Genomic DNA, 16,513 nt, shown 5'->3' with positions numbered 1-16,513 from the left:
GAGTTTAACGGATTTTAATTGCACTCATACTGCGAATTAACATATTTTAGGACACTTTTCCATTTAGGTAGTCACATACGTTATTTTTGATCAGAAATCATATGGATGTGCCAAAACACACATTACAAATTTGCTGAATATTTCCTTATTGCAACAACCCCAACTACTGCTCTGCTGTTGCTTTTCAGAGATGTTTCTCTGTATACCAGGTGGACAACATGAACACCTCCGATGACCAGAAATTACCATGTGTTTATGGCACCATTATATTCAAAACTTGCAGGTCCCACCGAGATTTGAACTCGGATCGCTGGATTCAGAGTCCAAAGTGCTAACCATTACACCATGGAACCATGTGTTGGCTTGCTGGGTGGGACTCGATCATCCATTTCCAAGTCTAGTTGTGGCTCAGACAGATGTGAGAGGTTCATGCACAGCACAGCCCTCTTGTTCCCTCTTGTTATGTCCATCTGTTCCTGCTGTGTAGTTTTTGTACCCTTATCCTATTTTTACATGTACATGCTTCACATGTGAATGAATATGAGTTTAACGGATTTTAATTGCACTCATACTCCAAATTAACACATTTTAGGATACTTTTCTATTTAGGTAGTAACATACGTTATTTTTGATCAGAAATCATAAGGATGTGCCAAGACACGTATTACAAATTAGCTGAATATTTCCTTATTGCAACAACCCCAGCTATTACCACGGTGTTGCTTCTTAGAGATGTTTCTCTGTATACCAGCTGCACAACATGGACACATCGGATAAGCGCAATTGCTTTCAGTGTTTATGGCAACATTATATTCAAAACTTGCAGGTCCCATCGAGATTTGAACTCGGATCGCTGGATTCAGAGTCCAGAGTGCTAACCATTATACCATGGAACCACATGTTAACTAGTTGGGTGGGACTCGAGCATCCATTTCCAAGTCTAGTTGTGGCTCGGACAGATGTGAGAGGTTCATGCGCAGCGCAGCCCTCTTGTTTCCTCTTGTTATGTCCATCTGTTCCTGCTGTGTAGTTTTTGTACCCTTATCCCATTTTTATATTTCCATGCTTCACATGTGAATGAATATGAGTGTAACGGATTTTAATTGCACTCATACTCCGAATTATCATATTTTAAGATACTCTTCTCTTCAGGCAGTAACATACGTTACTTTTGATCAGAAATAATAGGGTTTTGCCAACACACGTATTAGAAATTTGCTGAATATTTCCTTATTGTAACAACCCCAACTAAAACCACGCTGTTGCTTCTTAGAAATGTTTCTCTGTATACCAACTGGACACCTGCGATAATTGGAAATTACCTTGTGTTTATGGCAACATTATATTCAAAATTTGCAGGTCCCACCGAGTTTTGAACTCGGAACGCTGGAGTCTGAGTCCAGAGTGCTAACCATTATACCATGGAACCATGTGTTGGCTAGTTGGGTGGGACTCGATCATCCATTTCCAAGTCTAGTTGTAGCTCAGACAGATTTGAGAAGTTCAAGAAGTTCAAGAAAAGCGCAGCCCTCTTGTTCTGTCCATTTGTCCCTCCTGTGTAGTTTTTGTACCCTTAACCAATTTTTACATTCCCATGCTTCACATGTGAATGAATATGAGTTTAACGGATTTTAATTGCACTCATACTGCGAATTAACATATTTTAGGACACTTTTCCACTTAGGTAGCCACATACGTTATTTTTGATCAGAAATCATATGGATGTGCCAAAACACACATTACAAATTAGCTGAATATTTCCTTATTGCAACAACCACCACTGCTGCTATGCTGTTGTTTTTCAGAGATGTTTCTCTGTATACCAGGTGGACAACATGAACACCTCCGATGACCAGAAATTACCTTGTGTTTATGGCAACATTATATTCAAAACTTGCAGGTCCCACCGAGTTTTGAACTCGGAACGCTGGATTCAGAGTTCAGAGTGCTAACCATTATACCATGGAACCATGTGTTGGCTTGCTGGGTGGGACTCGATGATCCATTTCCAAGTCTAGTTGTGGCTCAGACAGATGTGAGAGGTTCATGCACAGCACAGCCCTCTTGTTCCCTCTTGTTATGTCCATCTGTTCCTGCTGTGTAGTTTTTGTACCCTTATCCTATTTTTACATGTACATGCTTCACATGTGAATGAATATGAGTTTAACGGATTTTAATTGCACTCATACTCCAAATTAACACATTTTAGGATACTTTTCTATTTAGGTAGTAAGATACGTTATTTTTGATCATAAATCATAGGGTTGTGCCAACACACGTATTACAAATTTGCTGAATATTTCCTTATTGTAACAACCCCAACTAATACTACGCTGTTGCTTCTTAGAAATGTTTCTCTGTATACCAACTGGACACCTGCGATAATTGGAAATTACCTTGTGTTTATGGCAACATTATATTCAAAATTTGCAGGTCCCACCGAGTTTTGCACTCGGAACGCTGGATTCAGAGTTCAGAGTGCTACCATTATACCATGGAACCATGTGTTGGCTAGTTGGGTGGGACTCGATCATCCATTTCCAAGTCTAGTTGTGGCTCAGACAGATGTGAGAGGTGCATGCACAGCACAGCGCTCTTGTTCCCTCTTGTTATGTCCATCTGTTCCTCTTGTGTAGTTTTTGTACCCTTATCCTATTTTTACATGTACATGCTTCACATGTGAATGAATATGAGTTTAACGGATTTTAATTGCACTCATACTCCAAATTAACAAATTTTAGGATACTTTTCTATTTAGGTAGTAAGATACGTTATTTTTGATCATAAATCATAGGGTTGTGCCAACACACGTATTACAAATTTGCTGAATATTTCCTTATTGTAACAACCCCAACTAATACTACGCTGTTGCTTCTTAGAAATGTTTCTCTGTATACCAACTGGACACCTGCGATAATTGGAAATTACCCTGTGTTTATGGCAACATTATATTCAAAATTTGCAGGTCCCACCGAGTTTTGAAATCGGAACGTTGGATTCAGAGTTCAGAGTGCTAACCATTATACCATGGAACCATGTGTTGGCTAGTTGGGTGGGACTCGATCATCCATTTCCAAGTCTAGTTGTGGCTCAGACAGATATGAGAGGTGCATGCACAGCACAGCCCTCTTGTTCCCTCTTGTTATGTCCATCTGTTCCTGCTGTGTAGTTTTTGTACCCTTATCCTATTTTTACATTTCCATGCTTCACATGTGAATGAATATGAGTTTAACGGATTTTATTGCACTCATACACCGAATTATCATATTTTAAGAAACTCTTCTCTTTAGGCAGTAACATACGTTATTTTTGATCAGAAATCATAGGGTTGTTTCAACACACGTATTACAAATTTGCTGAATATGTCCTTATTGTAACAAACCCAACTAATACCACGCTGTTGCTTCTTAGAGATGTTTCTCTGTATACCAACTGGACAACATGGACACCTCCGATAATTGGAAATTACCTTGTGTTTATGGCAACATTATATTCAAAACTTGCAGGTCCCACCGAGTTTTGATCTCGGATCGCTGGGTTCAGAGTGCTAACCATTATACCATGTGTTGGCAAGTTGGGTGGGACTCGATCATCCATTTCCAAGTCTAGTTGTGGCTCAGAGAGATGTGAGAGGTTCATGCACAGCACAGCCCTCTTGTTCCCTCTTGTTATGTCCATCTGTTCCTCCTGTGTAGTTTTTGTACCCTTATCCCATTTTTATATTTTCATGCTTCACATGTGAATGAATATGAGTTTAACGGATTTTAATTGCACTCATGCTCCGAATAAACATATTTTAGGATACTTTTCTATTTAGGTAGTAACATACATTATTTTTGATCAGAAATCATAGGGATGTGCCAAGACACGTATTACAAATTTGCTGAATATGTCCTTATTGTAACAAACCCAACTAATACCACGCTGTTGCTTCTTAGAAATGTTTCTCTGTATACCAACTGGACACCTGCGATAATTGGAAATTACCTTGTGTTTATGGCAACATTATATTCAAAATTTGCAGGTCCCACCGAGTTTTGACCTCGGAACGCTGGATTCTGAGTCCAGAGTGCTAACCATTATACCATGGAACCATGTGTTGGCTAGTTGGGTGGGACTCGATCATCCATTTCCAAGTCTAGTTGTAGCTCAGACAGATTTGAGAGGTTCAAGAAGTTCAAGAAAAGCACAGCCCTCTTGTTCTGTCCATTTGTCCCTCCTGTGTAGTTTTTGTACCCTTAACCAATTTTTACATTCCCAAGCTTCACATGTGAATGAATATGAGTTTAACGGATTTTAATTGCACTCATACTGCGAATTAACATATTTTAGGACACTTTTCCACTTAGGTAGTCACATACGTTATTTTTGATCAGAAATCATATGGATGTGCCAAAACACACATTACAAATTAGCTGAATATTTCCTTATTGCAACAACCACCACTGCTGCTATGCTGTTGTTTTTCAGAGATGTTTCTCTGTATACCAGGTGGACAACATGAACACCTCCGATGACCAGAAATTACCTTGTGTTTATGGCAACATTATATTCAAAATTTGCAGGTCCCACCGAGTTTTGCACTCGGAACGCTGGATTCAGAGTTCAGAGTGCTAACCATTATACCATGGAACCATGTGTTGGCTAGTTGGGTGGGACTCGATCATCCATTTCCAAGTTTAGTTGTGGCTCAGACAGATGTGAGAGGTGCATGCACAGCACAGCGCTCTTGTTCCCTCTTGTTATGTCCATCTGTTCCTGCTGTGTAGTTTTTGTACCCTTATCCTATTTTTACATGTACATGCTTCACATGTGAATGAATATGAGTTTAACGGATTTTAATTGCACTCATACTCCAAATTAACACATTTTAGGATACTTTTCTATTTAGGTAGTAAGATACGTTATTTTTGATCATAAATCATAGGGTTGTGCCAACACACGTATTACAAATTTGCTGAATATTTCCTTATTGCAACAACCCCAACTAATACTACGCTGTTGCTTCTTAGAAATGTTTCTCTGTATACCAACTGGACACCTGCGATAATTGGAAATTACCTTGTGTTTATGGCAACATTATATTCAAAACTTGCAGGTGCCACCGAGTTTTGAACTCGGAACGTTGGATTCAGAGTTCAGAGTGCTAACCATTATACCATGGAACCATGTGTTGGCTAGTTGGGTGGGACTCGATCATCCATTTCCAAGTCTAGTTGTGGCTCAGACAGATGTGAGAGGTGCATGCACAGCACAGCCCTCTTGTTCCCTCTTGTTATGTCCATCTGTTCCTGCTGTGTAGTTTTTGTACCCTTATCCTATTTTTACATTTCCATGCTTCACATGTGAATGAATATGAGTTTAACGGATTTAATTGCACTCATACACCGAATTATCATATTTTAAGAAACTCTTCTCTTTAGGCAGTAACATACGTTATTTTTGATCAGAAATCATAGGGTTGTTTCAACACACGTATTACAAATTTGCTGAATATGTCCTTATTGTAACAAACCCAACTAATACCACGCTGTTGCTTCTTAGAGATGTTTCTCTGTATACCAACTGGACAACATGGACACCTCCGATAATTGGAAATTACCTTGTGTTTATGGCAACATTATATTCAAAACTTGCAGGTTCCACCGAGATCTGAACTCGGATCGCTGGATTCAGAGTCCAAAGTGCTAACCATTTTACCATGAAACCATGTCTTGACTAGTTGGGTGGAACTCGATCATCCATTTCCAAGTCTAGTTGTGGCTCAGAGAGATGTGAGAGGTTCATGCACAGCACAGCCCTCTTGTTCCCTCTTCTTATGTCCTTCTGTTCCTGCTGTGTAGTTTTTGTACCCTTATCCTATTTTTACATGTACATGCTTCACATGTGAATGAATATGAGTTTAACGGATTTTAATTGCACTCATGCTCCGAATTAACATATTTTAGGATACTTTTCTATTTAGGTAGTAACATACATTATTTTTGATCAGAAATCATAGGGATGTGCCAAGACACGTATTACAATTTAGCTGAATATTTCCTTATTGCAACAACCCCAACTGTTCCCACGCTGTTGCTTCTTAGAGATGTTTCTCTGTATACCAGCTGAACAACATGGAATCCTCCGATAACCGGAAATTGCCTTATTTATATGGCAACATTATATTCAAAGCTTGCAGGTCCCACCGAGATTTGAACTCGGATCGCTGGTCTCGGAGTCCAGAGTCCTAACCATTACATCATGGAACCATTTGTTGGCTTGTTGGGTGGGACTCGAGCATCCATTTCCAAGTCTAGTTGTGGCTCAGAGAGATTTGAGAGGTGCATGCACAGCACAGCCCTCTTGTTCCGTCCATCTGTTCCTGCTGTGTAGTTTTTGTACCCTTATCCTATTTTTACATTTCCATGCTTCACATGTGAATGAATATGAGTTTAACGGATTTAATTGCACTCATACACCGAATTATCATATTTTAAGAAACTCTTCTCTTTAGGCAGTAACATACGTTATTTTTGATCAGAAATCATAGGGTTGTTTCAACACACGTATTACAAATTTGCTGAATATGTCCTTATTGTAACAAACCCAACTAATACCACGCTGTTGCTTCTTAGAGATGTTTCTCTGTATACCAACTGGACAACATGGACACCTCCGATAATTGGAAATTACCTTGTGTTAATGGCAACATTATATTCCAAACTTGCAGGTCCCACAGTGATTTGAACTCAGATCTCTGGATTCAGAGTCCAGAGTGCTAACCATTACACCATGAAACCATTTGTTAGCCGGCTGGGTGGGACTCGATTATCCATTTCCAAGTCTAGTTGTAGCTCAGAGAGATGTGAGAGGTTCAAGAAAAGCACAGCCCTCTTGTTCTGTCCATTTGTCCCTCCTGTGTAGTTTTTGTACCCTTATCCTATTTTTACATTCCCATGCTTCACATGTGAATGAATATGAGTTTAAAGGATTTTAATTGCACTCATACTGCGAATTAACATATTTTAGGATACGTTTCCATTTAGGTAGTCACATACGTTATTTTTAATCAGAAATCATACGGATGTGCCAAAACACACATTACAAATTTGCTGAATATTTCCTTATTGCAACAACCCCAACTGCTGCTATGCTGTTGCTTTTTAGAGATGTTTCTCTGTATACCAGGTGGACAACATGAACACCTCCGATGACCAGAAATTACCTTGTGTTTATGGCAACATTATATTCAAAACTTGCAGGTCCCACCGAGATTTGAACACGGATCGCTGGTCTTGTAGTCTAGAGTACTAACCATTACATCATGGAACCATTTGTTGGCTAGTTGGGTGGGACTCGAGCATCCATTTCCAAGTCTAGTTGTGGCTCAGACAGATGTCAGAGGTGCATGCACAGCACAGCCGTCTTGTTCCCTCTTGTTATGTCCATCTGTTCCTGCTGTGTAGTTTTTGTACCCTTATCCTATTTTTACATTTCCATGCTTCACATGTGAATGAATATGAGTTTAACGGATTTAATTGCACTCACACACCGAATTATCATATTTTAAGATACTCTTCTCTTTAGGCAGTAACATACGTTATTTTTGATCAGAAATCGTAGGGTTGTTTCAACACACGTATTACAAATTTGCTGAATATGTCCTTATTGTAACAAACCCAACTAATACCACGCTGTTGCTTCTTAGAGATGTTTCTCTGTATACCAACTGGACAACATGGACACCTCCGATAATTGGAAATTACCTTGTGTTAATGGCAACATTATATTCCAAACTTGCAGGTCCCACAGTGATTTGAACTCAGATCTCTGGATTCAGAGTCCAGAGTGCTAACCATTACACCATGAAACCATTTGTTAGCCGGCTGGGTGGGACTCGATTATCCATTTCCAAGTCTAGTTGTAGCTCAGAGAGATGTGAGAGGTTCAAGAAAAGCACAGCCCTCTTGTTCTGTCCATTTGTCCCTCCTGTGTAGTTTTTGTACCCTTATCCTATTTTTACATTCCCATGCTTCACATGTGAATGAATATGAGTTTAAAGGATTTTAATTGCACTCATACTGCGAATTAACATATTTTAGGATACGTTTCCATTTAGGTAGTCACATACGTTATTTTTAATCAGAAATCATACGGATGTGCCAAAACACACATTACAAATTTGCTGAATATTTCCTTATTGCAACAACCCCAACTGCTGCTATGCTGTTGCTTTTTAGAGATGTTTCTCTGTATACCAGGTGGACAACATGAACACCTCCGATGACCAGAAATTACCTTGTGTTTATGGCAACATTATATTCAAAACTTGCAGGTCCCACCGAGATTTGAACACGGATCGCTGGTCTTGGAGTCTAGAGTACTAACCATTACATCATGGAACCATTTGTTGGCTAGTTGGGTGGGACTCGAGCATCCATTTCCAAGTCTAGTTGTGGCTCAGACAGATGTCAGAGGTGCATGCACAGCACAGCCCTCTTGTTCCCTCTTGTTATGTCCATCTGTTCCTGCTGTGTAGTTTTTGTACCCTTATCCTATTTTTACATTTCCATGCTTCACATGTGAATGAATATGAGTTTAACGGATTTAATTGCACTCACACACCGAATTATCATATTTTAAGATACTCTTCTCTTTAGGCAGTAACATACGTTATTTTTGATCAGAAATCGTAGGGTTGTTTCAACACACGTATTACAAATTTGCTGAATATGTCCTTATTGTAACAAACCCAACTAATACCACGCATTTGCTTCTTAGAGATGTTTCTCTGTATACCAGCTGGACAACATGGACACCTCCGATAATTGGAAATTACCTTGTGTTTATGGCAACATTATATTCAAAACTTGCAGGTCCCACTGAGATTTGAACTCGGATCGCTGGATTCAGAGTCCAGAGTGCTAACCATTATACCATGGAACCACATGTTAGCTAGTTGGGTGGGACTCGATCATCCATTTCCAAGTCTAGTTGTGGCTCAGACAGATGTGAGAGGTTCATGCACAGCGCAGCCCTCTTGTTCCCTCTTGTTATGTCCATCTGTTCCTGCTGTGTAGTTTTTGTACCCTTATCCCATTTTTGTATTTCCATGCTTCACATGTGAATGAATATGAGTTTAACGGATTTTAATTGCACTCATACTCCGAATTATCATATTTTAAGATACTCTTCTCTTTTAGGCAGTAACATACGTTATTTTTGATCAGAAATAATAGGGGTGTGCCAACACACGTATTACAAATGAGCTGAATATTTCCTTATTGTAACAACTCCAACTAATACAACGCTGTTGCTTCTTAGAAATGTTTCTCTGTATACCAACTGGACACCTCCGATAATTGGAAATTACCTTGTGTTTATGGCAACATGATATTCAAAACTTGCAGGTCCCACCGAGTTTTGAACTCGGATCGCTGGGTTCAGAATTATACCATGTGTTGGCTAGTTGGGTGGGACTCGATTATCCATTTCAGAGTCTAGTTGTAGCTCAGAGAGATGTGAGAGGTTCAAGAAAAGCACAGCCCTCTTGTTCTGTCCATTTGTCCCTCCTGTGTAGTTTTTGTACCCTTAACCCATTTTTACATTCCCATGCTTCACATGTGAATGAATATGAGTTTAAAGGATTTTAATTGCACTCATACTCCAAATTAACACATTTTAGGATACTTTTCTATTTAGGTAGTAAGATACGTTATTTTTGATCATAAATCATAGGGTTGTGCCAACACACGTATTACAAATTTGCTGAATATTTCCTTATTGTAACAACCCCAACTAATACTACGCTGTTGCTTCTTAGAAATGTTTCTCTGTATACCAACTGGACACCTGCGATAATTGGAAATTACCTTGTGTTTATGGCAACATTATATTCAAAATTTGCAGGTCCCACCGAGTTTTGCACTCGGAACGCTGGATTCAGAGTTCAGAGTGCTAACCATTATACCATGGAACCATGTGTTGGCTAGTTGGGTGGGACTCGATCATCCATTTCCAAGTCTAGTTGTGGCTCAGACAGATGTGAGAGGTGCATGCACAGCACAGCGCTCTTGTTCCCTCTTGTTATGTTCATCTGTTCCTCTTGTGTAGTTTTTGTACCCTTATCCTATTTTTACATGTACATGCTTCACATGTGAATGAATATGAGTTTAACGGATTTTAATTGCACTCATACTCCAAATTAACACATTTTAGGATACTTTTCTATTTAGGTAGTAAGATACGTTATTTTTCATCATAAATCATAGGGTTGTGCCAACACACGTATTACAAATTTGCTGAATATTTCCTTATTGCAACAACCCCAACTAATACTACGCTGTTGCTTCTTAGAAATGTTTCTCTGTATACCAACTGGACACCTGCGATAATTGGAAATTACCTTGTGTTTATGGCAACATTATATTCAAAATTTGCAGGTCCCACCGAGTTTTGAACTCGGATCGCTGGGTTCAGAATTATACCATGTGTTGGCTAGTTGGGTGGGACTCGATTATCCATTTCAGAGTCTAGTTGTAGCTCAGAGAGATGTGAGAGGTTCAAGAAAAGCACAGCCCTCTTGTTCTGTCCATTTGTCCCTTCTGTGTAGTTTTTGTACCCTTAACCCATTTTTACATTCCCATGCTTCACATGTGAATGAATATGAGTTTAAAGGATTTTAATTGCACTCATACTGCGAATTAACATATTTTAGGATACGTTTCCATTTAGGTAGTCACATACGTTATTTTTAATCAGAAATCATACGGATGTGCCAAAACACACATTACAAACTTGCTGAATATTTCCTTATTGCAACAACCCCAACTGCTGCTATGCTGTTGCTTTTTAGAGATGTTTCTCTGTATACCAGGTGGACAACATGAACACCTCCGATGACCAGAAATTACCTTGTGTTTATGGCAACATTATATTCAAAACTTGCAGGTCCCACCGAGATTTGAACACGGATCGCTGGTCTTGGAGTCTAGAGTGCTAACCATTACATCATGGAACCATTTGTTGGCTAGTTGGGTGGGACTCGAGCATCTATTTCCAAGTCTAGTTGTGGCTCAGACAGATGTGAGAGGTGCATGCACAGCACAGCCCTCTTGTTCCCTCTTGTTATATCCATCTGTTCCTGCTGTGTAGTTTTTGTACCCTTATCCTATTTTTCAATTTCCATGCTTCACATGTGAATGAATATGAGTTTAACGGATTTAATTGCACTCATACTCCGAATTATCATATTTTAAGATACTCTTCTCTTTAGGCAGTAACATACGTTATTTTTGATCAGAAATCGTAGGTATGTTTCCACACACGTATTACAAATTTGCTGAATATGTCCTTATTGTAACAAACCCAACTAATACCACGCTGTTGCTTCTTAGAGATGTTTCTCTGTATACCAACTGGACAACATGGACACCTTCGATAATTGGAAATTACCTTGTGTTTATGGCAACATTATATTCAAAACTTGCAGGTCCCACCGAGATTTTAACTCGGATCGCTGGATTCAGAGTCCAGAGTGCTAACCATTACACCATGGAACCACGTATCTGCTAGTTGGGTGGGACTCGATCATCCATTTCCAAGTCTAGTTGTGGCTCAGACAGATGTGAGAGGTTCATGCACAGCGCAGCCCTCTTGTTCCCTCTTGTTATGTCCATCTGTTCCTGCTGTGTAGTTTTTGTACCCTTATCCCATTTTTATATTTCCATGCTTCACATGTGAATGAATATGAGTTTAACGGATTTTAATTGCACTCATACTCCGAATTATCATATTTTAAGATACTCTTCTCTTTTAGGCAGTAACATACGTTATTTTTGATCAGAAATAATAGGGTTGTGCCAACACACGTATTACAAATGAGCTGAATATTTCCTTATTGTAACAACTCCAACTAATACCACGCTGTTGCTTCTTAGAAATGTTTCTCTGTATACCAACTGGACACCTCCGATAATTGGAAATTACCTTGTGTTTATGGCAACATTATATTCAAAACTTGCAGGTCCCACCGAGTTTTGAACTCGGATCGCTGGGTTCAGAGTGCTAAGCATTATACCATGTGTTGGCTTGTTGGGTGGGACTCGATTATCCATTTCAGAGTCTAGTTGTAGCTCAGAGAGATGTGAGAGGTTCAAGAAAAGCACAGCCCTCTTGTTCTGTCCATTTGTCCCTCCTGTGTAGTTTTTGTACCCTTAACCCATTTTTACATTCCCATGCTTCACATGTGAATGAATATGAGTTTAACGGATTTTAATTGCACTCATACTGCGAATTAACAAATTTTAGGACACTTTTCCATTTAGGTAGTCACATACGTTATTTTTGATCAGAAATCATATGGATGTGCCAAAACACACATTACAAATTTGCTGAATATTTCCTTATTGCAACAACCCCAACTACTGCTCTGCTGTTGTTTTTCAGAGATGTTTCTCTGTATACCAGGTGGACAACATGAACACCTCCGATGACCAGAAATTACCTTGTGTTTATGGCACCATTATATTCAAAACTTGCAGGTCCCACCGAAATTTGAACTCGGATCGCTGGATTCAGAGTCCAAAGTGCTAACCATTACACCATGGAACCATGTGTTGGCTTGCTGGGTGGGACTCGATCATCCATTTCCAAGTCTAGTTGTGGCTCAGACAGATGTGAGAGGTTCATGCACAGCACAGCCCTCTTCTTCCCTCTTGTTATGTCCATCTGTTCCTGCTGTGTAGTTTTTGTACCCTTATCCTATTTTTACATGTACATGCTTCACATGTGAATGAATATGAGTTTAACGGATTTTAATTGCACTCATACTCCAAATTAACACATTTTAGGATACTTTTCTATTTAGGTAGTAACATACGTTATTTTTGATCAGAAATCATAAGGATGTGCCAAGACACGTATTACAAATTAGCTGAATATTTCCTTATTGCAACAACCCCAGCTGTTACCACGGTGTTGCTTCTTAGAGATGTTTCTCTGTATACCAGCTGCACAACATGGACACATCGGATAAGCGCAATTGCTTTCAGTGTTTATGGCAACATTACATTCAAAACTTGCAGGTCCCATCGAGATTTAAACTCGGATCGCTGGATTCAGAGTCCAGAGTGCTAACCATTATACCATGGAACCACATGTTAGCTAGTTGGGTGGGACTCGAGCATCCATTTCCAAGTCTAGTTGTGGCTCAGACAGATGTGAGAGGTGCATGCACAGCACAGCGCTCTTGTTCCCTCTTGTTATGTCCATCTGTTCCTCTTGTGTAGTTTTTGTACCCTTATCCTATTTTTACATGTACATGCTTCACATGTGAATGAATATGAGTTTAACGGATTTTAATTGCACTCATACTCCAAATTAACACATTTTAGGATACTTTTCTATTTAGGTAGTAAGATACGTTATTTTTGATCATAAATCATAGGGTTGTGCCAAGACACGTATTACAAATTTGCTGAATATTTCCTTATTGTAACAACCCCAACTAATACTACGCTGTTGCTTCTTAGAAATGTTTCTCTGTATACCAACTGGACACCTGCGATAATTGGAAATTACCTTGTGTTTATGGCAACATTATATTCAAAATTTGCAGGTCCCACCGAGTTTTGAACTCGGAACGTTGGATTCAGAGTTCAGAGTGCTAACCATTATACCATGGAACCATGTGTTGGCTAGTTGGGTGGGACTCGATCATCCATTTCCAAGTCTAGTTGTGGCTCAGACAGATGTGAGAGGTGCATGCACAGCACAGCCCTCTTGTTCCCTCTTGTTATGTTCATCTGTTCCTCTTGTGTAGTTTTTGTACCCGTAACCCATTTTTCCATTCCCATGCTTCACATGTGAATGAATATGAGTTTAACGGATTTTAATTGCACTCATACTGCGAATTAACATATTTTAGGACACTTTTCCATTTAGGTAGTCACATACCTTATTTTCGATCAGAAATCATATGGATGTGCCAGAACACACATTACAAATTTGCTGAATATTTCCTTATTGCAACAACCCCAACTACTGCTCTGCTGTTGCTTTTCAGAGATGTTTCTCTGTATACCAGGTGGAAAACATGAACACCTCCGATGACCAGAAATTACCTTGTGTTTATGGCACCATTATATTCAAAACTTGCAGGTCCCACCGAGATTTGAACTCGGATCGCTGGATTCAGAGTCCAAAGTGCTAAACATTACACCATGGAACCATGTGTTGGATTGGTGGGTGGGACTCGATCATCCATTTCCAAGTCTAGTTGTGGCTCAGACAGATGTGAGAGGTTCATGCACAGCACAGCCCTCTTCTTCCCTCTTGTTATGTCCATCTGTTCCTGCTGTGTAGTTTTTCTACCCTTATCCTATTTTTACATGTACATGCTTCACATGTGAATGAATATGAGTTTAACGGATTTTAATTGCACTCATACTCCCAATTAACATATTTTAGGATACTTTTCTCTTTAGGTAGTAACATACGTTGTTTTTGATCAGAAATCATAGGGATGTGCCAACACACGTATTACAAATTAGCTGAATATTTCCTTATTGCAACAACCCCAACTAATACCACGCTGTTGCTTCTTAGAGATGTTTCTCTGTATACCAGCTGGACAACATGGACACATCGGATAAGCGGAATTGCCTTCAGTGTTTATGGCAACATTATATTCAAACCTTGCAGGTCCCATCGAGATTTGAACTCAGATCTCTGGATTCAGAGTCCAGAGTGCTAACCATCACACCATGGAACCAAGTGTTAACCGGCTGGATGGGACTCGATTATCCATTTCCAAGTCTAGTTGTAGCTCAGACAGATGTGAGAGGTTCAAGAAGTTCAAGAAAAGCACAGCCCTCTTGTTCTGTCCATTTGTCCCTCCTGTGTAGTTTTTGTACCCTTAACCCATTTTTACATTCCCATGCTTCACATGTAAATGAATATGAGTTTAACGGATTTTAATTGCACTCATACTGCGAATTAACATATTTTAGGACACTTTTCCATTTAGGTAGTCACATACGTTATTTTTGATCAGAAATCATACAGATGTGCCAAAACACACATTACAAATTTGCTGAATATTTCCTTATTGCAACAACCCCAACTGCTGCTATGCTGTTGCTTTTCAGAGATGTTTTTCTGTATACCAGGTGGACAACATGAACACCTCCGATGACCAGAAATTACCTTGTGTTTATGGCAACATTATATTCAAAACTTGCAGGTCCCACCGAGATTTGAACTCGGATCGCTGGATTCAGAGTCCAAAGTGCTAACCATCATCCATTTCCAAGTCTAGTTGTGGCTCAGACAGATGTGAGAGGTTCATTCACAGCACAGCCCTCTTCTTCCCTCTTGTTATGTCCATCTGTTCCTGCTGTGTAGTTTTTGTACCCTTATCCTATTTTTACATGTACATGCTTCACATGTGAATGAATATGAGTTTAACGGATTTTAATTGCACTCATACTCCGAATTATCATATTTTAAGATACTCTTCTCTTCAGGCAGTAACATACGTTATTTTTGAACAGAAATAATAGGGTTGTGCCAACACACGTATTACAAATTTGCTGAATATTTCCTTATTGTAACAACCCCAACTAATACCACGCTGTTGCTTCTTAGAAATGTTTCTCTGTATACCAACTGCACACCTGCGATAATTGGAAATTACCTTGTGTTTATGGCAACATTATATTCAAAACTTGCAGGTCCCACCGAGATTTGAACTCGGATCGCTGGTGTTGGAGTCCAGAGTGCCAACCATTATACCATGGAACCATGTGTTGGCTAGTTGGGTGGGACTCGATCATCCATTTCCAAGTCTAGTTGTGGCTCAGACAGATGTGAGAGGTTCATGCACAGCGCAGCCCTCTTGTTCCCTCTTGTTATGTCCAGCCGTTCCTGCTGTGTAGTTTTTGAAACCTTATCCCATTTTTATATTTCCATGCTTCACATGTGAATGAATATGAGTTTAACGGATTTTAACTGCACTCATACTCCGAATTATCATATTTTAAGATACTCTTCTCTTCAGGCAGTAACATACGTTGTTTTTGATCAGAAATCATAGGGATGTGCCAAGACACGTATTACAAATTAGCTGAATATTTCCTTATTGTAACAACCCCAACTAATACCACGCTGTTGCTTCTTAGAAATGTTTCTCTGTATACCAACTGGACACCTGCGATAATTGGAAATTACCTTGTGTTTATGGCAACATTATATTCAAAATTTGCAGGTCCCACCGAGTTATGAACTCGGATCGCTGGATTCTGAGTCCAGAGTGCTAACCATTATACCATTACACCATGTGTTGACTAGTTGGGTGGGACTCGATCATCCATTTCCAAGTCTAGTTGTAGCTCAGACAGATTTGAGAGGTTCAAGAAGTTCAAGAAAAAAGCACAGCCCTCTTGTTCTGTCCATTTGTCCCTCCTGTGTAGTTTTTGTACCCTTAACCCATTTTTACATTCCCATGCTTCACATGTGAATGAATATGAGT

The 16,513-nt window shown here is 39.5% G+C and overlaps 5 non-coding genes across 5 annotated transcripts; all 5 read right to left on the bottom strand.

The window, feature by feature from the left end:
- Positions 1-281: 281 nt before the first annotated feature.
- On the bottom strand, positions 282-353 carry trnaq-cug (transfer RNA glutamine (anticodon CUG)). The gene has a single exon. It is a non-coding gene; the product is annotated as a tRNA-Gln (tRNA).
- Positions 354-1,357: 1,004 nt separating this feature from the next.
- trnal-cag (transfer RNA leucine (anticodon CAG)) lies at positions 1,358-1,429 on the bottom strand. Its single transcript has one exon. It is a non-coding gene; the product is annotated as a tRNA-Leu (tRNA).
- Positions 1,430-11,471: 10,042 nt separating this feature from the next.
- trnaq-cug (transfer RNA glutamine (anticodon CUG)) lies at positions 11,472-11,543 on the bottom strand. The gene has a single exon. It is a non-coding gene; the product is annotated as a tRNA-Gln (tRNA).
- A 979-nt stretch (positions 11,544-12,522) lies between these two features.
- On the bottom strand, positions 12,523-12,594 carry trnaq-cug (transfer RNA glutamine (anticodon CUG)). Its single transcript has one exon. It is a non-coding gene; the product is annotated as a tRNA-Gln (tRNA).
- Positions 12,595-14,140: 1,546 nt separating this feature from the next.
- On the bottom strand, positions 14,141-14,212 carry trnaq-cug (transfer RNA glutamine (anticodon CUG)). Its single transcript has one exon. It is a non-coding gene; the product is annotated as a tRNA-Gln (tRNA).
- Positions 14,213-16,513: the final 2,301 nt, after the last annotated feature.

Source organism: Lampris incognitus, chromosome 1 (assembly GCF_029633865.1).
Source record: "Lampris incognitus isolate fLamInc1 chromosome 1, fLamInc1.hap2, whole genome shotgun sequence".
NCBI lineage: Eukaryota > Metazoa > Chordata > Actinopteri > Lampriformes > Lampridae > Lampris > Lampris incognitus.
Note: the sequence above shows the minus strand (reverse complement) of the source record. Positions and strands in the feature narration are given on the sequence as shown.